General features: G+C 41.9%; 1 long non-coding RNA gene across 1 annotated transcript in view; it reads right to left on the bottom strand.

Annotated features, from left to right (window-relative positions):
• Positions 1-9,962: 9,962 nt before the first annotated feature.
• The window catches only part of LOC138355726 (uncharacterized), a 55,924-nt gene continuing 41,565 nt past the window's right edge, over positions 9,963-24,321 (bottom strand). The window contains exon 4 of the long non-coding RNA XR_011224011.1: positions 9,963-10,011. This is a non-coding gene — a long non-coding RNA (uncharacterized lncRNA). The remainder of the gene's footprint in view (positions 10,012-24,321) is intronic.

Here is a 24,321-nt window from a genome sequence, read left to right as displayed (position 1 = left end):
CATCAAAGGTAATCTTCACAACCCGGAGGGGTTGACGACGACTACCACGAGGGGGACGAGTAAACGTGTCCACCTGGAGAATAGAATGGCCCTGGGCAGCAAGGATATGTTGAATATCGTCGTGACAGTCGCGCTGGTCCCGAACACCGGTCGCAACATGGGGCGGGAGCAAAATAGTACCAACACTGGCATTCAACTGAGCGTTCTTCGAGACCCGAACAGGGGTCTCGCCAAGGCAGGATAAGGCAGCCAAGCGGGAAGCAGCATCCTGAGAAGGAGCAGCAACGATACGTGTACCGAGACGAGTGGGGTTGAAAGTAATGGAGGCATCCACGGAATCAACGAGATGTCGATGGAGGGAGAAATCGTCAGGAGGCGCAGAATCAAGAGGGAGGAGATCAAAATATTTGGCCCACGAAGCGGGACCAAACAAGGTTTGATAGGTAGCAGAACTGGAAGGAATCGAGCGAGGGCGGCCGTGACGAGGACGGCGGTGAGAACCCCCAGAGAGAGAGGGGTTAAAAGGCGCAGTAGTTACAACTAGAGAAGGAGCCACGCCAGGGGACGACGTAGTCACCACTGAGGGCTTGGGGCTCGACCCAACCACAGAGGAGGGAGGGGAGCCAGGGGAAGGAGTCAGAGAGGCCAAAAGAGGAGCAAGGTTGGGGCCCAATGCAGCGGAGGCTACAGAGCCTGGTCTTCCAATACGGACCAACCCGGGGGCTTGGTCGCCCACCCCACGAGCCTGAGAAGGTAAACCAGAAGCAGCCGAAACAGGGTTTATCATCATGACGAAAAGAAGAATTCATTCACGAATGTGCCCCCACACCCACCACGGAGCCACAATTAGAGGCAGGACACCCAACAAGAAGCTATCGCCGATCTTGCCGGGGCCTCCCAGGGGTGCGTCGTGAGTATACGCCCCATAAACGCCACCTTAAGAAACCGACAGTCCGTCGAGATCGGGTTCAGTGACGAAATGGGGATTGACAATAAAAGGGTCCCCTCGCTCTCGACGTCGGGTACTGCAGTTCTATGGGTGCAAGAGTATGCCTCCTCAAGCACCCGGGCGTCAAAATAGAAGTCCAAGGGAAGAACCAGAACGAGCAAAAGGTCGGCAGGAAACGGCAAGCAGATAGGAGAAGAGGGGGGAGAAAAACGAAACAGAAGGAAAAGGAAAAGATGCCCAGCAGAATTGGAGAGGACGGCAGCAGGAGCACAAGGCTAGAAAAGGACAGGACTGTCCCAAGGAGCATCACACTCTGGCAGCCGCCCACTAAGCCCCCACACGGCGACAACGAGCTGAGCGGGGAGGGGGGACAAAGCACAAATACCTTTCTGTCAATACTACATGACTTATGACAAGTACGTATTTAAATACTGTATCCATGCTTTAATAATAGTTTGAACTAATATTTTAAGTTAATGAGATTCACAATTTCCTTTTTTTATTAAAGCTATTATCTTTTGACCAATATTTACTTGTTGAAAATTCCCATTAGCCTGTATTTCATGAAAATTATTAATATTTTGAGAGCACGTTAAGAGATAATACTGTATTAAGCCTGTTAGTCCATACATGGCAGCTACTGTTTATACCAACCGAAAATCTTTTACAAATGTGGCTAATCTATGATTGACAATCAAGTAATTTAATCCATAAATCTATTACCAACTTTATGCTATTTTCATTCTTTTTTTTAGAGAACAACCCTTTATAAGATTTTTCAATTTTGTAGATGACATACGAAAAGCAGTACGCTGTGGTAGGCTTCAACGATAATACTGTGGATATCATCTCCACAACCTGGATTGAAAAATCAGATGATGTAAGCATTACTTTGAAACTAAAAAATTGCATATAGTGAGTTGGTATAAAATTATTCCAAATTAATGCTAAAATTAGCATTTAACAGTTTATTTTGATTTTTCAGGAAAAAAATATTGTGCTCGTGGCCTTGGAGTAGGCATACAGTTAGTGCCCAAAAGCATGAAGAGCCGGACACGACAATCTGGCGAGTGCATGTCATATCATCAATCCTATCAACAACCGGTAGGTATTAAATTTATAATTATTAAGATTTAAGATACAAGACACCTATTCATTCATTCACCATAACACTGCAGACATTAAAATATAATTATAATGCTGTTTTTATCACAAGATGGGTTTCCTCATAGCTACTTAAGACTTGTGTGCCCCAATCATAAGTTCCAAATCATGTACGTCGTATTAAACATCTCTTAAGGAAGCTGATTTAAGTTATTTCTTAGTGTTCACTACAACTAGGTAACGATAAATATATATCTCACTGATATATTACTAATTATATTCAATTATTACAGATGATTTTGACGTTGCAAAATGAAGATGCTTAGCTGCGGAAGACACTTCAAACGTAGAAACTGAAGACGATATTGGCTATCCTCAACAACGAAAAAGGAAACCATGCTTTAAATATGAAGCAGAGAATTCCGAGAATAACAAATGTAAGCATTGATAACCTATTACAGTAATTTTAAAAAAATTGCAACTTAAAAATGCCATTCAATGCATTAAAATATTTTAATATTTTCAGGCAATCAACACTTGTCTCAATCCATGAAGTTCGCCATCTTCATATGAGAATACACCTTCAATAGAAATAAATCCTCCGCAAATACCATATTATTCTGGTATATTAAGTGAATGTGAGGATTAGTAGTAAATAATATTAAAAGTTCTAAATTGATATTTAACCATGCTTCCTTTGTTTGGTTATTTATGCTCTTGGTTATAAAAAAAAAAAAAAAAACTGCTCTAAACTTAGTTCTCTTGCTATTTTTTTATTGTTTAATTCCTTCTGTAAGTACTAGAAGCTTTGAGTAATTTTTGTGCTTATCTGGAATTTACTGGATACTGGCCGCAGCGATGGTCGACAACCCTCCCATCCTCGTTAGTGTAGCTTTGAATTATTACAATGTTCGATTATTTATGTTACTGCAAGAAAATGACAGTTTTGTTACTACACAGTAACAATTATGTTACTAAAAGAGCAGTGTTTGTTAGGGAGAGAAGTCTTAACAGACATGCTCAGTAACATATTAAAGGTACGACAGTAAATACGTAAAGGTACACAGTAAAAATAAAATATAAACATTAAATAGTCTGACAGAAGCAGTTATGTTGTAGATACGTTTTGACAGTAACTTCACTACTAGAAAAAGATTAACTGTTTATCTTCCTATTTACTGTTTATTATTATATAAAAAAATTATGATATAGAAACGTGTTGATAATTCTGTTATACAGGTTACCTTAAGTTAAGCAAGTTAGGTGAAACTAATTATGTAACTGTTGTTCAGAGAATTGTTTCAAAATACAAGGTTGAGTAAATATATATATAGAGATGATGCTGAAGAGCTCACGGACTCGGTTTCAGTAATATTATTACACAGTTTGGTTGTAGTAAGTGTTGTCTTAATACAAAACTTGTTACTATCAGTTGATGTACCAAATTGATAGAGGGTTTTGCAATAATAAACGCTTGGCTTAATAATATACAAGAAAAAGGTACTACATAATGGAACCGAGTTACATGAAACAAATAATATGTGAGAGTTTGTAGTTAACCGAGAAGTTTTGGAATAAATTGAAATTGGTATAAGGAATTTTAGCTCGGAAAATTTCTAAGAACTTTCTTTATTCTTTAACCTTTATTCCTGTCGTGATATTCAACTAGGTCGCCTGAGGAAGGACTTGCTTAGCTAACACACCAGTGTAGTAACCAGCTCATTCCTCACTTTGGGACCATGTATGAACAATTGACTAGGCGCGAGCAAACGCCGAGACCCCAATGAAAATTTAAATCCCCCCCCACTTAGGCCGCCGACCTTCGCCAATCGCCGAAGCAAATCTAACGAGTAGGTCACGGGCTCTCACAACAATAATTTATTGTTGTGTGGTGCCGTATATTTGATCCAAAGCTCAGAAAATTAGTCAATTTTAGTCGAGTGTGAAGAACATTTGCATAACAATAATAATGTGTGGGGGTGTAACGAAAAGACAGTGTTAACCATAACAACTTAGTTTATTCAATAAAGTACTAACTACTACAACAAAACAAAGGAAATGTCAATGACGTTACTCGAAATCCTTCCTGTGACACAATCAATGACAGCTAGACACCAGCCCCTCGGACTGCATAATGAACTAACTCGAACATAAGCGTGACCACAGAGGAATCAACAAGCAAGCAAGAACTTACAGATCTATAATCACAATTACAACAAATGACACAGTAGGTTCTGAAATACGTCTCCAGTAACCTCCTAACTGTTCTACGCCTCAGTGCAGTCTTCTACTGCAACAGCGGTTGCAATGCAATCAAATCAGTAGTCTTTCAATGACAACAATAACTAATGGGTTCACTGGCAACTCCAGCACCCTTCCACAAATTAATCCTTACGTTAACACTCCGTCCCACGGACGATCAACAATCAATGACAATTGATTTACGTTAATAACAAGGTAATATTTACGTTAAATTAACAACTCTTACAACTGTCACTAGTAACGCGGAAATCAAACAACACTCTACCCGTCGAGCATTCAGTGAGAAAATCCCATTAATCCCTGTACTTCCAGACAGCTGATTAATCTCTTTACTAGTTACGTTAATTTACGTTAATCGGTTACTCATCACTCAGCGATGGTAAACTCTGATTTGCAATGTCCAAAGTGCTAAGAGAACGGTAATCACTCGTGATTACCTTTAGAGTAATTAATTACTATCCTCAAGATCAATAATTAAACAATTAAAATACGCAACCTTTCACACTGGCTCAGCAATTTACATTAAGGTATGAATTCCGTCTGAGCCTTCCATACTCAGACCAATTCAGGCGGCTAATAACAGTAATTAGCCCCACGTTTACGTTATTCTAAAATGACGTTACTCCTCTCACGAGTCAATCAAATGCCGGTACTTCCGGGCAGATAACGACGTTACGTTAATGGAACAATGTAGCCTTCGTATGAGTCGATCAAACAAGGATCGAGTTTAATTACTTTGACTTCCTGAAACACGTCAATTACCCGGCCCACTGACCGTTAATTACGACAGACAATACTCTAATTCTTATCTGGCTGATGGCTAGGCTCCTCGAGACTACCGTAGCTGCTTACAGTTAAGTATATTAACCCAAACGTATTCTACGTTACTCAAATTGTCAAAGAACAAATTCTCTTAAAGCAATGGGCGTTCCCTTGGTTACGTTATATTAATTGCCTCGCAATCACCTCACTGAATACTGGACTTCGATGTCCTACCAGATAACCAGGAGAATATATTTGTTCCCAAGTACTCGTCTACAGCCGAGTTCCCCCCTCGACAATGACAAATCACACTAACAAATCAGTGATTTACGTTACAATCCGGTTGCAATGACAATACTGCAGAATCTAGTAAAATAACCTACAGGACATGAACCCTCTAGAACCCTGCCCACAATGGTTTTACTGGACTGCAATCACATCCGGTGATTGCTCAACACTAGCAACAATCACCATCAAATAACAACCCCCTTTGCAATAACACATACGGCAAGTACTCTAATTTCCAAATATTAGAATACTGCACAACACTTACTTACTGCTGCAAATGACCCCTAGAACATAGGTCAATATATTGCAATCACCACACAGTAAATAACACATTAACACTGGGCACCGTGACACTACGATTTTATATATATATATAATTATAATTATTGCTGACACATGTAGCCTACAGCTATCAAACGTTATTGGGAACACTAAGGAGAATCTCACACTCCTTAAATCACATGGGTGAGTGATTTATCGGTCACGCATGCCGATAACCACTCGAGAGTTACATTACTCGACAGAGCGGGGGCGGTCTCTCTAGACGGCCTCGTCACTCACCAAACCTCACCAAAATTACGTTAATTAATACTGCAACCACAATATATATATTTATATAAATCACACTTGTCACGGCCCTGGGAACACTACAAGAAATTTAAGCCACACTGTGGCACACTCCACAATAATCATTGCCAGGAATCACTGGCGTTACACATACCTGAGCGCTCAGTGTTGGAATTCACCACCTGCAAGACCACACATGGAAATGATATCACTCCGTCCCACGGACGATCAAAAATTATTACCACAATGAAATAAAAGAATTTATTACATGGACATCCTCTCCGTCCTTGGCTAAACTATGTATCCTGTTCCCCGTGTGTACCCACACACACACACCCTGTACGTCTGTGTACACCAGACTTAAGTCCCTCTGGACTGACAAGATGACAACACAGGTGATTAATCTCCTCGCCCACAATTCACTCCACCTGAATAGGTGCTGCGTGACAATGTGACGGAACACTTGACCTCGAATTCAAGCTTTAGAGACTACTAATCACCGAAATACACACACAGGTACTTACTCATTCACACTGCCGGCTTTATACACCATTCCCATACATCAGGCACCCCGCTATAGGTGGCTGGCTCGCTCCGGGTGGTGTAGGCGGCGGTAGTTCCTGACCGTAGTACTTGTACGGAAAATTGGCGCACACTCGAACCCCTCCCACTCAACACGGCTGAGTTTGCACCCTCGACTCCCCGGTGAAGTGAAGCGTTCATACCCAGGTGACGCGCACAACAATAGCGTCTCACACCAACCTTGGGAAATTTGCCTTAACACTGACACGAATTTCCCCGTTCCCATCGACTGCTACAGAGCACTAGCAAGTCTAATCATCACTGGTAATGGGATCTACGAGTCTGTAGCTGCTCGTATGCACATTCCCCCACGATCCCAGATCACTGTACCTCTACCCCCTGCATACAATAATGTCTTAAACCCCTCCAAGCGACGACTTCTGCCGGATTCTGTGACGACCGATGTCGTAGGTGAAGCAGGAAGCATCAGCAGTTGTAGTCCAGCCACCACGACACCCTATACTCCAATTTGGCCGAATTGAGTACAGGAACGTCTTGACAAGGTGGCGGCTGAGTTCAGAATGAGGCTCACACCGGCTATCCCCGCGTCCTTCTCGAAATAACCAATGAGAGGAAGGCATACAGCGGCCTACCCCTCTCATCCAATCAGCGACGGTGTAGCATAGCCCCTAGGGCAGCTCCAAGATGGCCGACCAACATGGCGGCTCAAGATGTTTCTAAGATGGGGGCTGGTTTCCATGACAACCACTCAAGTGGCCGGCGAGCGTGGGACCCCACATGTTTCACCCCACGCCTGCGGCCTAGCCGTTCGCGTGCAAAGTTGTCTGGCTCCATGCCATACAATGAGATGATGCTATCAGCTCTAGCACTGTCCACAGACATGCCACCCCGGCCAGGGTAACATTTATGGACTGCTGATGACTGGGGCTCTCACATGAGCCCAAACACTAGATGTTTCGGTTGCTGGTACAAAACTTAAGTCCGCCCACTTAACAAGTGTACTGGCTCCCAGAGGCATAAGAGCACTATTGTAAGTGAGCTGGTGAACCACCTCCTCACATAATATATATTCCTCTAACAAGAGAGACGTATTTTAAAGTGACAATTTTGAGATATAAGATGACATGACAGAATACTATGTTGAAGAAAGGTCTTGATTTAATTTTATTAAGGTCTTAGTGAAACTGTTGCTACACATGTTATGTTATTCTTTGCATGAAACCTAAGTTTGATATTACATAAAGTTAGTTATGCTATGAAACATTAGAGATGTAATATGTTACGAATAGTAGTACATGTTTAGTTTGATATAATACTTAAAGAAGTTTGTTAATACATAAAGTTTGTCTTGGTTTTGATTTTGTTATGTTAAAGAAACTATTTTCTTAGTTTAATAAAGAGATGTAGGATAGAAATATTGTATATATTATATAATAAACTATATATTGATATTGTTGGGGTTTTACACTTCTCTATTCTCACTCTGGGGAGAGCAATAGTTATGCTCAAGGTCACTCACCGTAGCCCTGTGGGTCTTCACTCGATCCTCACGGCGCCACTGCATGCCAGGAGAGTCTCCCAGTCAATCTCAACGGCCTCCGATTAAGAAAGAGTGGGAACACAACTCGTTCACTTGACTGTCATGTGCCCTCCCCAACAATCGGGCTCTACGGTTAACCACAAGGTCGCCAACTGGTGTTTTAGGTGGCCAGTAACACCTCAGTGGACTGGTGGAATTAGTGGTAGCCTTGGCAAGGTCACACTCAATAGATCAGGAGTTCAGGCAGGTACTTACTGTTATCACTCTATGCTTTCAGTATAATATAGCCACAAGATCAATGGAGGAGATGATAAAAACACAATAGTAATTTTGTATTTTACTTAAAATGTGTGAAAGATGTCACAAGGCCAAACAATAATAGATAAATCAACTGATCCTGGCAGCGGCCGGTAGTTCCCACGAATAGTAAGCACTCGCTAAGTGGCAACACCTCCCCTCCTCATCAAGTGTCAAGAACAGCTGATCGCCTGGCCCCCGCGCGAAAGTTATTTGCTTGTTTTATAGATTCACGCGCGCTGTTTCTTTAAGTTCTCCAATATTACTATGAACTCCACACACGATATTGGCTACAATAGCACGTATTTCGTAGTTACACTGTACTCAGGCTCAAACAGTCTTTTCTACAATCAATGCTACAAGGACTCATTGTAATGGCCTTCACTGCCCTTCATTCAACAATATATTATGGAATATTAACACTGGAGTTTTCAGTACTTTCTCTCGTGGGCGATAACGCAATAATTCACTGTACTCACAAATGATTAATCACTGCACGAACACAGACATAATAATGCATATAGATTAGACATCAGTAAATGTTAAAATAAATAGTTTCTGGGCACATAGCCTAACTTCCAAATACTGGCATAATATTATATATAATTTATCACTATATGTTCACATCAAAATCTCGAGAAAGATATACACAACACAGTAAATTTATCACTTGTTCCTGGTGCCTGTACACACCAATAATCAACATAAGTATTACAAGTACTCTTGATAGTACTACACGGCAAACTGGTGCCTCACTGTGACATTGGTGAGACATGCTCACGACATAAATTCCTCAGGCTAGATAATATAGCCGAATAATATAGCTAACTAAAGGGAAATGGGGAGGGAACTAGAAACACCTACTTCAACCTATCCTCCGATGAGAGTCGAGATGTAGCTCCTGGTCCTCGTGTCGGGAACGCCCCCACACGACACGTCGTCGTGTCCTACCAGAGCCTCTCGTCGTCCCACCGTTTAGCGCGTCGTCTCCGTGCCCTCTTCTCTGCAGGTCCGTCCTCCTCCTTGACTTCTTGAAGGGTTGGAGTCGGTCTCCTGGCCGTCGTCTTCTCCCAGCAACGGCTGCCGCCTACGTCTCAGCAACAGTCGTCCGGATTCCCCAAATAGTCCTCTCCTTCCTCAGCTACCCAGTGGCTCTGTCAGCCACTACGCTGTCACGAACTGGTGAACTGCCACAGACGTCACATACGTCACTGCACGGCTTCACTGCTGCTTGCACAGTACCTGACTGGAGCACTTGTTGCTCAAATAACCGTCGATTCCCTCTCTGGTTCAACACATGAACTAGGGAAGACCTCACAGAGTACTGGCAGACTTCAGGCGACGCGTAAATCCACGGGAGCGGGAAACAACTGCCAAACTGACAGGACCAATCGTCGCACGTCTGACCTCTTTGACGTGTCATGTCTGATTGCTGGCGCCAGCGCGTCGCGTTGCCCGGACCCCCTTCCTTCGTGACGTCACTTTCGCCACGGGAGGTTTTCATTGGCTCCCGATGCCACATTGCTGTCGGTGACCAATCCGGTGCCACTGACGTCACATGGTTTAGGCGGGAAATCAGGGAGGCAAGCGCCATCTTGGCTCCCTAAAGGGCCTATACCACAGGCCAAAATATTACTATTTCACAAATTTCTCGGCTCTCCGAAAACACTTCACTCTCTCCCATATATCAAATTGTAGCCTGCAACGTAGAGAACGCTTGGGAAAAGTAGACATGACTTACTGCAGGCGTGGGAGAAATATAAGGGGGGGAACACCGTCACAATATGTATATTCAATATATAAACTATCAAATATTATTCTACAAGAGATAATATTTTATTAATTAAACTATATTAAACTAAATGTTGAACATTAAATTTGTGGGCAAAGCTGAGAAAGGGGAAAGGGTAGTAGGGTGTGGTTACAGGGAAGGAGTAATGAGGGGGGAAGCAGGGGGGGTGAGGGGGGAAGCAGGGGGGGTGAGGGAGGATGAGGGGCGGGTAAGGCGGGAGGGTGAGGGGCGGGTAAGGCGGGAGGGAGGGAGCGTGAGGGGTTGGGAGGGAGGGAGGGAGCGTGAGGGGGAGGGAGCGTGAGGGGGAGGGAGCGTGAGGGGGAGGGAGGGAGGGAGCGTGAGGGGGGGAGGGAGTGTGAGGGGGGGAGGGAGGGAGGGAGCGTGAGGGGGGGAGGGAGGGAGGGAGGGAGAGTGAGGGGGAGGGAGGGAGGGAGAGTGAGGGGGAGGGAGGGAGGGAGCGTGAGGGGGAGGGAGGGAGGGAGCGTGAGGGGGAGGGAGGTGGTGGCTGGCACGCACCCATGGGTGGAGCTCAGGAGGGAGGGAAGAGCCACAAAGTGGATGGCAGGGCACGTAGTTGGCGGAGGTTTGCGGGTGGACACACTGCTGGAAGAGTTTGTGGATAGAGAGTTAGACGTCGTTGTAATATTGGTCTGCTTGCTTGCTTAAATGGACGTGTTATTAACACACATCCAGTGTGTTAATTTTATATAAACACAGTAGACATCCAGTGTATATCAAATAACAAAAGCAAACCGAGGTGGAGGACTTGAGCTGAATCCTGAACTCTTTGTTCTTACGTTTAAATACGACAGTTTTAAATTTCATGTAAAGTGATTTGTTAACAGTAACATTGTATCATTGGAGTGTCAAGTGTAATATATATATTGACCTTATATCTATGACTATTGCAGTTTACAGGGGAGAGATCAGCACCAGAAGGGTCTTGCACGAGCTAGCGATGGCGGTTTGAAATGGCAGAGAATTCTCGTTTCCTGTTGACCCTTAATGTGTTCAAGCTCCTGGAAGACGATGTGCTGACCGCTCTCCTACGCTTTGGGGTGTGTGAAAATGATATGGCTAAAGCACTGGATTCCTGGAAGATCTGACTCGTCACTTACGGAAAATGCAGAAGACTGGTGCTAACAGTGACGTAGAAATATTAACTAGTGACGGTATTAGACTCCCAGCTCACTGCGCAATACTGCAAACCATCCTCGACTCAAGTCCATTACATCCATCGTTCGACCCCTCAGACGCATTCATTAATTTTTACATGCTATTCATTCAAAACGGGAATTTTCTCAAATATTAATTTATAATATATTAACATTGTGCACATATAGGCATAGGTTAGGTTAGGTGTTTAGGTTCTGTTGGTGACTAATTGTATTTGTAGTCCGTGGGTGTATCATTTACTTCACTAATGCACTAATTAATTCAAAAATCAAAGTCAACTTTGATATCAAATCAGCTGTCAGGATAGATGAAAACAGTCCCTGTAGAACTAGGCAAATGCTCATCATCTCTATAGTCCCACTGCTAAGTATGACCTCATCCAAACAGCAGCTAGCAAAAAATCAACCTCTGTCAATGAGTGCCTTACAAAGCAGCGTAGATCCCTCCTCCACAGGCTGCATATAATTCGCAAACAAACCTAAGACTTATAAAACAGTGTTACAATGGGAATGGAACGATCATTGTAAAGAAAGAAGGAAAGAAAAAAGAAAACAGACAAGAAAAAAGTGTTAACACCACCTAACGAATTTCTTTAATGACTGACGTAACTGAAAACCAGCATTCTTCCAATATCATTACTGAAATATCTCGTATCTAATATCAAACCAGACCAATATCTAGTCTACCTATTCTTTCAAAAATTTGAAAAAATTATTTGCAAACAGCTTTACTCCTACTTTGTAAAACAACTTATTCAAGTCCCTGCCAGTTTGGCTTCTGTTCCCAAAAGAGTACCAATGATGCCATTATTAGTCCGCTTAATATAATTTGCACAGCCTTTAACAAAAATGAGTTCCAATTGGCCTCTTTATTGACCTGAGAAAGGCTTTTGATTATGTAAATCATAACTACCTTTTACTTATACTTCACCACTATGGTATTCGAGGCCTTGCTCTGGACTATTTTCGTTCCTATCTCAGTGACCAATATATATCACCAATATATATAGTCATCAAAAGCATATCCTCCCCAATTCTCTCATTGACACTAGGGGTGCCATAGGGGTGTCACAGAGCAGCATTTTGTTATCTTCTATTTCTTGTATACATTAATAATTTGCCAAATATTTCTAACATTCTTAAACCAATATTTTTTGCTGACGATACTACCTTCATCTATTCTGACCCCAACCCCACAAACTAAATATTATTGTCAACAGTGAATTAAAAAAAAGTTCACTCGGTGATGTCAACCAACAAACTTACACTAAACATAGAAATCACCTACATTTAATTTGGTAGTAAATCATCAAATCAGACTCGACTTCAGATAGACAATGTCAACATTACCAATAAGAATTAAGGGAGGTTCCTTGGCCTATCCATAGTCAACAGACTGAACTTCGGCACCAGCACCCACATAAAACACATTGCCAAAAGAGTTTAAAAAACGGTCGGTATACTTTCTAAAATCGGATATTATGTTCCCCACTCTGCTCTCCTCATTACACTATGCCCTAATCTATCCCTATCTTATTAATTGTATCTGTGCATGGGGTTCAACCACTCCAAATTATCTCAAGCCTTGACGTGTATGAGAGCAAAGTCTTTGTTCTACTTCCCTGTCTTATTATCACAAGTGATTAAGTATGTAAAGTCTTGTTCCACCTGTCAGACGAAAAGGTGCCCCAAAGGTACAGGCCCCACTCCAAGAGTTTCTTGAAATTTGAATCTCTAGATAGGGTAGGTGCGGACTTGATTCATTTGCACAGTAGTTACTCAGGCAACAGGTATGCTCTTGTGTTAGTGGACCATTTGTCAGGTATGCAACCTTGGTAGCACTTCCCCATAAGGACCCGTAGACACTAGCTGACGCATTTTTATCTAGATTCGTAACTGTGTTTGGACCTAAAATTTTAGTGTCTGATCGGGGACAAGAGTTTGTGAATAAGATTTTTCAAGAATGTCTGATCTTAGAAACCACACTCCATACCACCCTCAGGCGAACGGCATGGTGGAACGAACCAACTGTACACTAAAATACGTGCTTGCTATTCTGGCAAAGAGACCCAGCCTCATGGGATGAACAGTTACCTTATGTACAGTTTTCACTGAACACAGTGGTGCATCAGTCGATTAATACTCAGCCACTCTTACTGTTCACTGGCCATTCATGTAACTTTGCATCAGGCTTGCAATGTTAACTTTTGGAGAGGATTATCCTTCAGAATTTCTCATAAAAATTAAAAATTCCTGGAGAGTAGCCGCCAAGGCGTCCAGTCAAGCGCATATGCAGTATGCTCACTATTATGATAAGCAGGTGCGACCATTGGTACTAAAAGAGGGCAGTTTAGTAATGAGACTGAACGAAAGGGCCCCCGCAAATCAAAGTAAAAAATTAGCAGCCAAATGGCAGGGTCAGTATAGAATTATTAGAAAATTAGGCCCGGTAAATTTTATAATTAAGGGCATCTTCGATGACCAGACAAACAACAATTCATATTAAACAAAATTTACAACCCCACCTGCTAAATATAATCATTCTGTGACACTTTTCTGACACATTAGCATATAATAAAGGATCTCAAGTTGGGGATTTTCCAAAAATCTTTAGTTTTCCTAATACAAATAGTCAAAGTTCCCCCAAAAAATTATGCAAATATATCATGTTTATTGCTATTAATAAAATCAATAAATGAACTTTGGAAAAAATGCTTTCTCAGGATTTTGGAAAAACTTTACATATAAGGTGTAAGTTTCATGTAAACTGAATAAAAAATGAAAGATATTTGAACGTTTATGTTACTTGAAAAAAAATAAGAAAAAATAAAGTCTAAGGTGTTGCCATCTGACTTGAGGTTGACATCAACCAATTTCCTCCAAAATTGGCACCCTTACAGATAGGCTTACATGCAGTCAGGTGTACAAGTTCATGCAAATCACCCGATAAACAAGAGAAAATTATAAAAAATCTACATTTTTTTTAATAAAACTAAAATATTTTTTAATATATCCTATTGTGATAGCTGAGAGACATGATTTCAGTTGACACTTGTATTTGATAATAGTTTTTGACCATTTTGGATTAATTGACTTTTTTTTCTCCCTTCCTATGCTACGATGCTGAGACGGACCAGATTAAACTTTTCATATACAACTTGTCAAAAAAGGTTGATTAAAATCGAAACAGTTTTCATTTATTGCATATTTGGATCGAAAACCATTCAAATTCTCCCTAAAGTCATACATTGTCAGGGAGGAATTTGGAATTGCTGTCAGTAATTCCCTTTCCTGACTCCGTTGAGGAGGAGGACCCTCTTTCAACCCTCATTTGCAGTCTGGTTAAACCTTGTCACCCTATGATGACAAGGTCACGTGCAAACCTGGCAGGTTCTAATAAACTTATTGTATGGTTTAGTCAATTATTTTAGAACTAGTTTAATTTTTTTTTAGAAGGCAATGAATAAAGATGCTCGTGTGTTTGTACTTGGGGAGGAGTATGTAACCTCCCTGAAATTGGGAGCTGTGCATTTCCAACCCCTGTGTGAGATCCATGCTTCCATCAGTCCTGTAGTTGTGTCTTTCAACTCCATGCCTAACTGTACCCAGCCTCCTCGTCCCATAGAGCCAACCACACGTTGAATAACTGAGATCAGTGGAACGGTGTTCATGCTGTTCCTTCTGGCAGGGGGTGCCAGATGGTCTGGACCCCAGACAGAGGGGTGGGGGGATACGCTTCAACCCCCCACCCCCAACCCTCCCCTCTCAGAGGTGATGTCAAAAGTCACCTGGTTGATGCCTCACCCATATAAGGGTGTTCACAGTATGCTCTCATTAGAAGAGCTGGTTCTAGACGTCAACGAGTAATTATGATGGGCTGTTGCCTCACTAATGTCATCGGAGCATGCCCAACCTAGCTGTATGAACAAAGCCCAATGTAGGACCGGAAGTGGAAGATGTATAGTCGACGAGGAGTGTAAGCCAGCAGCCAGAATATGCAAAGTCCTTCTCTGGTTCTCTAGAAAGCCACGTCTGCTGAAGGAACAACATGAGTAACGAAGTTACCTTACCTTGAGGTTACCTTGAGGTGCTTCCGGGGCTTAGCGTCCCCGCGGCCCGGTCGTCGACCAGGCCTCCTGGTTGCCGGACTGATCAACCAGGCTGTTGGACGCGGCTGCTCGCAGCCTGACGTACGAGTCACAGCCTGGTTGATCAGGTATCCTTTGGAGGTGCTTATCCAGTTCTCTCTTGAACACTGTGAGGGGTCGGCCAGTTATGCCCCTTATGTGTAGTGGAAGCGTGTTGAACAGTCTCGGACCTCTGATGTTGATAGAGTTCTCTCTCAGAGTACCTGTTGCACATCTGTTTTTCAACGGGGGTATTCTGCACATCCTGCCATGTCTTCTGGTCTCATGTGATGTTATTTCTGTGTGCAGGTTTGGGACCAGCCCCTCTAATATTTTCCACGTGTAAATTATTATGTAGCTCTCCCGCCTGCGCTCAAGGGAGTACAGTTTTAGGCTGTTTAGTCGGTCCCAATAGTTTAGATGTTTTACTGAGTGGATTCTAGCAGTAAAGGATCTCTGCACGCTCTCCAGGTCAGTAATTTCTCCAGCTTTGAAAGGTGCTGTCATTGTGCAGCAGTACTCCACTCTAGAGAGCACAAGCGTTTTGAAAAGTATCATCATCGGTATAGCATCTCTAGTGTGAAAAGTTTTTGTTATCCAACCTGTCATTTTTCTTGCAGTTGTGACGGCTACTTTATTGTGTTCTTTAAAGGTAAGGTCTTCCGACATGAGTACACCCAGATCCTTTACATTGCCTTTTCGTTCTATGTTATGATTTGCCTGAGTTTTGTACGTGGTTTCCGTTTTTATATTTTCATATTTTCCATAGCGCATGAGCTGGAACTTATCTTCGTTAAACCATATTATTTTCTGTAGCCCATAGAAAGACCTGATCTACATCTGACTGGAGGTTCGCCGTGTCCTCTATGTTGCCTACTCTCATGAAGATCCTAGTGTCATCTGCAAAGGATGATACAGTGCTATAGGTTGTGTTCTTGTCTATGTCCGAATTGAGGATGAGAAAAAGTACTGGAGCAAGCACAGTACCCTGGGGGACTGAGCTCTTCACGGTTGATGGCTGGATTTTATTTTGTTGACTATTACACATTGGGTTCTGTTGGTCAGGAAATTGTAGATCCATCTGCCTATTTTTCCGGTAATTTCTTTTGAACGCATTTTATGTGCAATAACACCATGGTCACATTTATCAAAAGCTTTTGCGAAATCTGTGTAAATTACATCCGCGTTATGTTTGTCTTCCATAGCATCTAATGCCATATCATAGTGGTCCAGCAACTGCGACAGGCAAGAGCGCCCTGTTCAGAAACCATGTTGTCCGGGGTTATGGAGTTGCTGTGATTCCATGTATTTTGTGATTTTACTTCTTAGCACTCAAAATTTTTTATGATGTGCGATGTTAGCGCTATCGGTCTGTAATTTTTTGCCTCTGCCTTATTTCCTCCTTTATGAAGTGGTGCTATCTCTGCTGTTTTTAGTATATCAGGAATAACGCCAGTATCTAGGCTTTGTCTCCACAGAATGTGGAGGGCCTGCGATAGTGGTTTTTTACAGTTCTTTATGAATATGGAGTTCCAAGAATCCGGGCCTGGTGCAGAGTGCATAGGCATACTGCTTATGGCTTCAAAATCCAGTGGGGATAGGGTGACGTCTGATATATGATTTGATGTTGGTATCGTATCCATGAAAAATTCATTTGGGTTATCAATCTTTAGTGTGTTTAATGGCTCGCTGAAAACAGAGTCGTACTGCGTCCTCAGTAGCTTGCTCATTTCTTTGTTATCGGTGAAAGTTCCATCTCCCTTTCGCAGGGGCCCGATACTAGATGTGGTTTTTGATCTTGATTTTGCATAGGAGAAAAAATATTTCGGATTTCTTTCTATTTCCCTGATGGCCTTTTGCTCTCTTTGCCTCTCCTGGGTTTTGTATGATTCTTGTAGCTTCCATTCAATTGTATCTATTTCTCTACCTAACCTTCTTCGCCGTTCTTGAGATAGGGTGCGACTCTCATGTTGTTCTGCGATTCGTTTTCTTCGCCTATATAGTGAACGACGTTCCCGTTCCAATCTGCATCTCTTCCTCTTTTTTCTTAGATGTATGCGGTTTGAACATATTTCTAGTGCTACTGAGCTTATTTTTTTCCAGGCACTGGTTCAGGTTTGCATTTTCTAGCTGTTCTTTCCAGTTTATTTATGTGAAGTCCTGGTTTATTTGCTCCCAGTTTATCTGTTTATTATTGAAGTTGAATTTGCTGAAATCTCCTCCACCGGGAATCTGGACTGGTTTTGAAGGTCTACTCCCCATGGTTGTCATAACTTCAATTAAGTTGTGATCTGAGTAACAGGTATTTGTAATCATTATGTTCCTGATCAATTCATCATTATTAGTGAAAATGAGGTCCAGCGTGTTCTCCTTCCTAGTTGGTTCTACTATTTGCTGGTTTAAGGCAAACCTGTCGCACATCCGTAGCAGGTCATTTGCATGTGCCTGTTCATTTAGGCTACTTCCTGGTATTCTTTGATATTACTGTATTAGCCAGGTGCTTCCATTTCAGGTGCCGTAGGTTGAAGTCCCCAAGCAGGATGATGATCGGAGCTGGATTTGTGAGGTTTTCCAAGCAGTGTTTTATTTTCATTAGTTGGTCTTTAAACTGCTGAGGGTTTGCCTCCGGTGACTTATATACAAGGACAATAACTACATTTAAAATCTCTATTTTGATTATCAGCACTTCCACCATATAATTTGAGGTGTTTAGCAGCTCAGTACAGATGAGTGTGTCTTTGATGTAGAGGCTGACCCCACCCTGAAGCCAGTGTTTCCTATCACATCTGAAAAGATTGTACTCTGAGATCCATATTTCACCATCATGGTAGTCCTTTGTGTGGGTTTCTGTTAAGGCTGCAAACACTGCATTTGCCTCATGAAGGAGACCATCTATAAATTGAACTTTGTTGGTTTTGCGTGTTTTTATACCCTGGATGTTGGCAAATATAAATGATGTTATCGTGTTAGTGGAAGTGCTGGAAGCCTTACTTGGTGTTAATATCTGAGGCTCTGATAAGGAAGCCACTGTGTTTGCGTCCAGGGTGTGTCGTTTTGGAAGTGATTCGTCCAGTTTTGGTAGTAGGACGGGTGTTGTCTGGTGTAGTACTTGTGTGCTTGTTGGTAATTTGAATTCCAGTCTTGTGAGTATCTCCGTTCCCCTCTGTAATCCTGTAGTGGTTCCATCTGACTGTTCCTCTCTCTTATATTTACTACTCTGTTTCTGCCTTCCTCTAAAAAATTTCCAGTAGTGTCATATTGATCTTCCCGTCTATAACGCTCTGTACCTCTCACATGGAATTCCGGACACTGAAGATTGTAGCATTTTTTGTCCCTAATTGAAAATTGACAATTTAGGGTGAAAGTATCTACACCCTGTTCCAAAACGGCATGTACCCCTCTCCAACATGTTCCTGCATTTTCGAGGATGCAGAAAATGGCATTTTGCTCCTAATTTTCCATATTTGCATATTCCTTTAGCGTAGAATTTGCAAATGTGTTCCGGTTTTGCGTTTTTCAAGGTATTTATATCTGTGACTGTCTTGTCTACCTCTTTATTGGAGCCATCTCCGTTTTTCGTCCCAATTCCTTTATCTATGCACTCTGTTTCACTGTTGCTCTCATCGTTTATATTATCTGGCTCTGCAATATTGCTGTTATTTTGTACCACAATAGTCTCCTCCTCCACACTACTGCAGCGGTTCTCTAAACTATCTGTTCCTGAGTTTTGGTCGTTATCCAATGTTGACTTTTCCCAGTCCGCATATATCACTGGTAGCCTGTCTGTGAATGATAATCTCTGACTCGGGGATGTTTTTCATCAGTTTAGTTATGTTCTCTAACATTAATCTGTCATCTTTGCAAACCCAGTAAATTCCTTGCCTTTTTATGCATCCTGGAGCTAATTCTGTACAGCCCAGGTGGAATCTTATGTTACAGATGCAGCACGTTACGCCTGCATTTCGTTTTCCCAGTACTCCCGAACACTCGCCACACCTCTCCATTGTTTGGTGTATTGTGTTGTATTTGAGAGTCACTGTATGGATCACTTGTTGATGTCAGTCCTTTTAACTCTTTATAAAATTATATGTATATATATTTATATGTTTAATATTTATAATATTATATGTATACCGTATATTAGTAATATTATGTATGTTATTTTGTTCAAACTTTATGGCAGGTACTTAGCGTAGGGTAGCGAAGCTGGTCCCCGGTGAATACAGGTGACCTCTTGTTGTCCCAGGTTGATGTCACCAGTTTCCAGTTACCCGATTTATAACCACTGATGCCGCCTCTTGCCACTATTCTATATTTCTAGTATTCTATATTTATAATATTCTATGCACGATTTTCCTTCACTTCCAACTTATATGTTGTTGTGATACCCGTTCCAGGTGGTAAGTGATCACAGGAATGGCACGATCCCTGTAGAGGGTGCTTAACCCGCCAATAAAGGGACACATTGCACGTCATTAGGGCTAAAGTTAAGTGTTTGATGGGAAAACGAAGAAAATCGTTAAGGCCTAGTATGCTGTTACCTGGTTGATACCTGGTTGATGGGGTTCTGGGAGTTGTTCTACTCCCCAAGCCCGGCCCGAGGCCAGGCTTGACTTGTGAGAGTTTGGTCCACTAGGCTGTTGCTTGGAGCGGCCCGCAGGCCCACATACCCACCACAGCCCGGTTGGTCCGGCACTCCTTGGAGGAATAAATCTAGTTTCCTCTTGAAAATGTCCACGGTTGTTCCGGCAATATTTCTTATGCTTGCTGGGAGGACGTTGAACAACCGCGGACCTCTGATGTTTATACAGTGTTCTCTGATTGTGCCTATGGCACCTCTGCTCTTCACTGGTTCTATTCTACATTTTCTTCCATATCGTTCACTCCAGTACGTTGTTATTTTACTGTGTAGATTTGGTACTTTGCCCTCCAGTATCTTCCAGGTGTATAATATTTGATATCTCTCTCGTCTTCTTTCTAGTGAGTACATTTGGAGGGCTTTGAGACGATCCCAATAATTTAGGTGCCTTATTGCGTCTATGCGTGCCTATATGTTCTCTGTATTCCCTTTATTTCAGCAATCTCTCCTGCTCTGAAGGGGGAAGTGAGTACTGAGCAGTACTCAAGACGGGACAACACAAGTGACTTGAAGAGTACAACCATTGTGATGGGATCCCTGGATTTGAAAGTTCTCGTAATCCATCCTATCATTTTTCTGGCTGTCGCAATATTTGCTTGGTTATGCTCCTTAAACGTTAGGTCGTCAGACATTATTATTCCCAAATCCTTTACATGCTGTTTTCCTACTATGGGTACATTTGATTGTGTTTTGTACTCTGTATTATATTTAAGGTCCTCATTTTTACCGTACCTGAGTACCTGGAATTTATCACTGTTAAACATGTTATTTTCTGATGCCCAGTCGAAAACTTTATTAATATCAGCTTGAAGTTTTTCAATGTCTTCAACCGAGGTAATTTTCATACTGATTTTTGTGTCATCTGCAAAGGACGATACGAAACTGACTTGTATTTTTGTCTATATCTGATATGAGAATAAGGAAAAGCAGCGGTGCAAGGACTGTACCCTGAGGTAAAGAGCTTTTAACTGCACTTGGACTAGATTTTATATAGTTGACCGTTACTCGCCGAGTCCTGTTTGACAGAAAACCGAGTATCCAGCGTCCTACTTTACCGGTTATTCCCATTGACTTCATTTTGTGTGCTATCACGCCATGGTCACATTTATCGAAAGCCTTTGCGAAGTCCGTGTATATCACATCAGCATTCTGTTTTACTTCTAATGCCTCGGTGACTTTGTCGTAGTGCTCAAGTAACTTTGAGAGGCACGATCTTCCCGCTCGAAATCCATGTTGGCCTGGGTTGTGAAGGCCATTGGTCTCCATGAAATTGGTGACCTGACTCCTAATCACTCTCAAATATTTTTATGATGTGCGATGTTAGTGCAACTGGTCTATAATTCTTTGCCAATGCTTTGCTCCCTCCCTTGTGTAGAGGGGCTATGTCTGCTACTTGAAGTGCATCTGGTATCTCCCCCGTGTCCAAGCTCTTCCTCCACACTATACTGAGTGCCTGTGCTACCGGCACTTTGCATTTCTTTATAAATATTGAATTCCATGAGTCTGGACCTGGGGCCGAGTGCATGGGCATGTTTTCAATTTCTTTCAAAATTTAGTGCACTCGTGTTTATATCAGTTATATTTGGGGTTAGAATATCCCACAAAGAAATTTTCTGGATCTTCCACCTTCATGTGTATTGGAGTGCTAAACATGTCCTCATACTGCTTTTTTAGGATTTCACTAATTTCTTTGTCATCCTCCGTGTATGAACCTTCACTTGTACGAATAGGTCCAATACTGGCAGTGGTTTTTGCTTTTGATTTCGCATATGAGAAGAAATATTTTGGATTTTTCTTTATTTCCTGAATTGCTTTCTGATCTAACTGTCTTCAGTTTCATATGAGTTTCAATTTCCGCTCGATTTCTTCAATCTCCCTATTTAAATTATTCCTTCTTTGACGGGAAATTCGTGTCTGCATAAGCAGTTCCGTTATTTTTTTCCTGCGTTTATAGTGTTCTGTTTCCTGCGTTTCTGCGTTCTCTTTCTACGTTAGATCTCTTTCTGGCTTTCCAAATACTGCATTTGACTCCGTGAGGCCATCATTTATGAACTGTACTTTGTTGTTTGTTGTTGTTTGCAGTCCTTGTATGTTGGCAAAGATGAATGAGGTTACTCTTAGTGATAGTTTGAATGGGAGACTTTTCGGCAAGCCCATTATTCGTGGACATAATGAGTTTGTTCTGACCAGTACTGATTGTTGTAGGGCAGTTGTCTGTCGTAGTTGTAGTTCCCTTTCGGTGGGTAATTGTATCTGTAATTCTGGAATGCAAGTGGATCTGGCATCCAGTTCCATACACTCTCCATGCTGCTCCTTTTGAATTCTCTGTCGGTCTGGTATGAAAAAATTTAGAGAGTTTCCTCCAAATTCATTATCCTGTTTGCCACTCTTTATGTAGCGTTCCGTGCCTTTCACGTGAAAGCGTGGGCAGCTGAGGTCATAGCATTTTCTGTCCTCCAGTGAGGTTTGGCACATGTCAGGATGGAAAAACCTACATATTGATCCAAATCGACACTCACCTTTCCTAAGCATATTTAAACATTTTTTGGGATGTTGGTACCTGCATTCTAATCCTTTCTTATTACCAGCATATCTATGTCTGCATATGCCCTTTGCATAAAATTTGCACAAGTCTGTCCTTCTGTTCTGAATTGGTTTATCGGTACACTTTCTAGTTTACTGTCATCTACGTCCTGGCCTACTGAGTCAGTTTACAACTTCCTGAGTTTCAGCCTCAGTTTCATCCCTGACTATAGCCTCCGCCCCTTGTATATATTAGAATTGTTGTTCCTTTCCCACTCCTTCTGGATGGCTGGTAGGCTTCCAAAGAATGATGTTTTCCGATCATGCGTCATGATATCTAGAAGGTTTTTTAGGATATTCCAAGCTGGCAGGTCATTTTTACACACCCAAAGCAAGTGGCCAGCTCTCGGTGCCGTAGTGTTACTCACTAATGTACAAGCCGAATGGAATCTAGTCTTACAGATATAACATTCAATTCCCGTTACCTTCGTCTTTAAAGAGTTGTTACAGTGGCCACAAATTTGTTTATTTACTCCCATTTTGCCTTGTTTTGTTGTATATATCTATATATTTATAATATATGTATATTGTATATTTGTAACAATATATATGTTTATTTGTTCTACTGTATGGTCAGTACTTATCGCACGGTCGAGAGTGAGGGTCCCAGAGGCTGTACAGTTGACACGTATTTGAGATTCACTGTATGGATCACTTGTTGATGTCAGTCCTTTTAACTCTTTATAAAATTATATGTATATATATATTTATATGTTTAATATTTATAATATTATATGTATACCGTACATTTGTAATATTATGTATGTTATTTTGTTCAAACTTTATGGCAGGTACTTAGCGTAGGTAGCGAAGCTGGTCCCCCGGTCGGTACAGGTGACCTCTTGTTGTCCCAGGTTGATGTCACCAGTTTCCAGTTACCCGATTTATAACCACTGATGCCGCCTCTTGCCACTATTCTATATTTCTAGTATTCTATATTTATAATATTTACTTCCAACTTGTATGTTGTTGTGATACCCGTTCCACATCACTGTTCCACGAATCACCGTTCACTATTTTTTTCCCTAATACACGCATGTACACAAAGCCTCGTTCACTGGCTCACACGTGGTCTCCCGTTTATTCCCTATTTAACACAAAGTTCTATTGTTAATGACTATTTTCAATTTTCCAGCGAGTCACTATGCACTTTGTGATGTCTGTAATCAGTAATCCATGGCAGTAGTCCTAAGAATCCCGATTAATGTCACGATTTTAACGGAGCGCGCACGGTACGTCTTCCCCCTCCCTCGACTCGACTTCTCGATGAGGACATCAGCGGATGGAAACTTAGACCTGTAGTCAGCAACTACTCATCTCTCACCACGCCAACACCGCCTCAACGCCTATAATTGCTCACTTCTATAGCAAGACCTCGTTGGTGTCAACTTCCCAGCACTTCGGTCAAGACAATATCAAGATTGCAAAGTAAACTAGAAGATGATGTAAACCTTGAAGGTTGTTCAGTCCTGAGGACTGTTTGCCAGACTGCCACTGCTGAATGGACAGTTGGGACTAATATTGTTATTAAAAGCAGGATTTTATACTTAAAGCTTAGATGATTATAATTATACTTATGTTAGGTTAGATTTTTGTTAAAGGAAATAAATTTTTCTGTCTGGAGGACCAGTCTGGGATAAGACAATCATGTTTAACGTACACATGGTTTTGTCTTAACTCCGGGGGAGAGAGA

The sequence above is a fragment of the Procambarus clarkii genome, chromosome 69 (genome assembly GCF_040958095.1).
Source record: "Procambarus clarkii isolate CNS0578487 chromosome 69, FALCON_Pclarkii_2.0, whole genome shotgun sequence".
NCBI lineage: Eukaryota > Metazoa > Arthropoda > Malacostraca > Decapoda > Cambaridae > Procambarus > Procambarus clarkii.
This window is presented reverse-complemented; position numbering and strand designations above follow the sequence as displayed.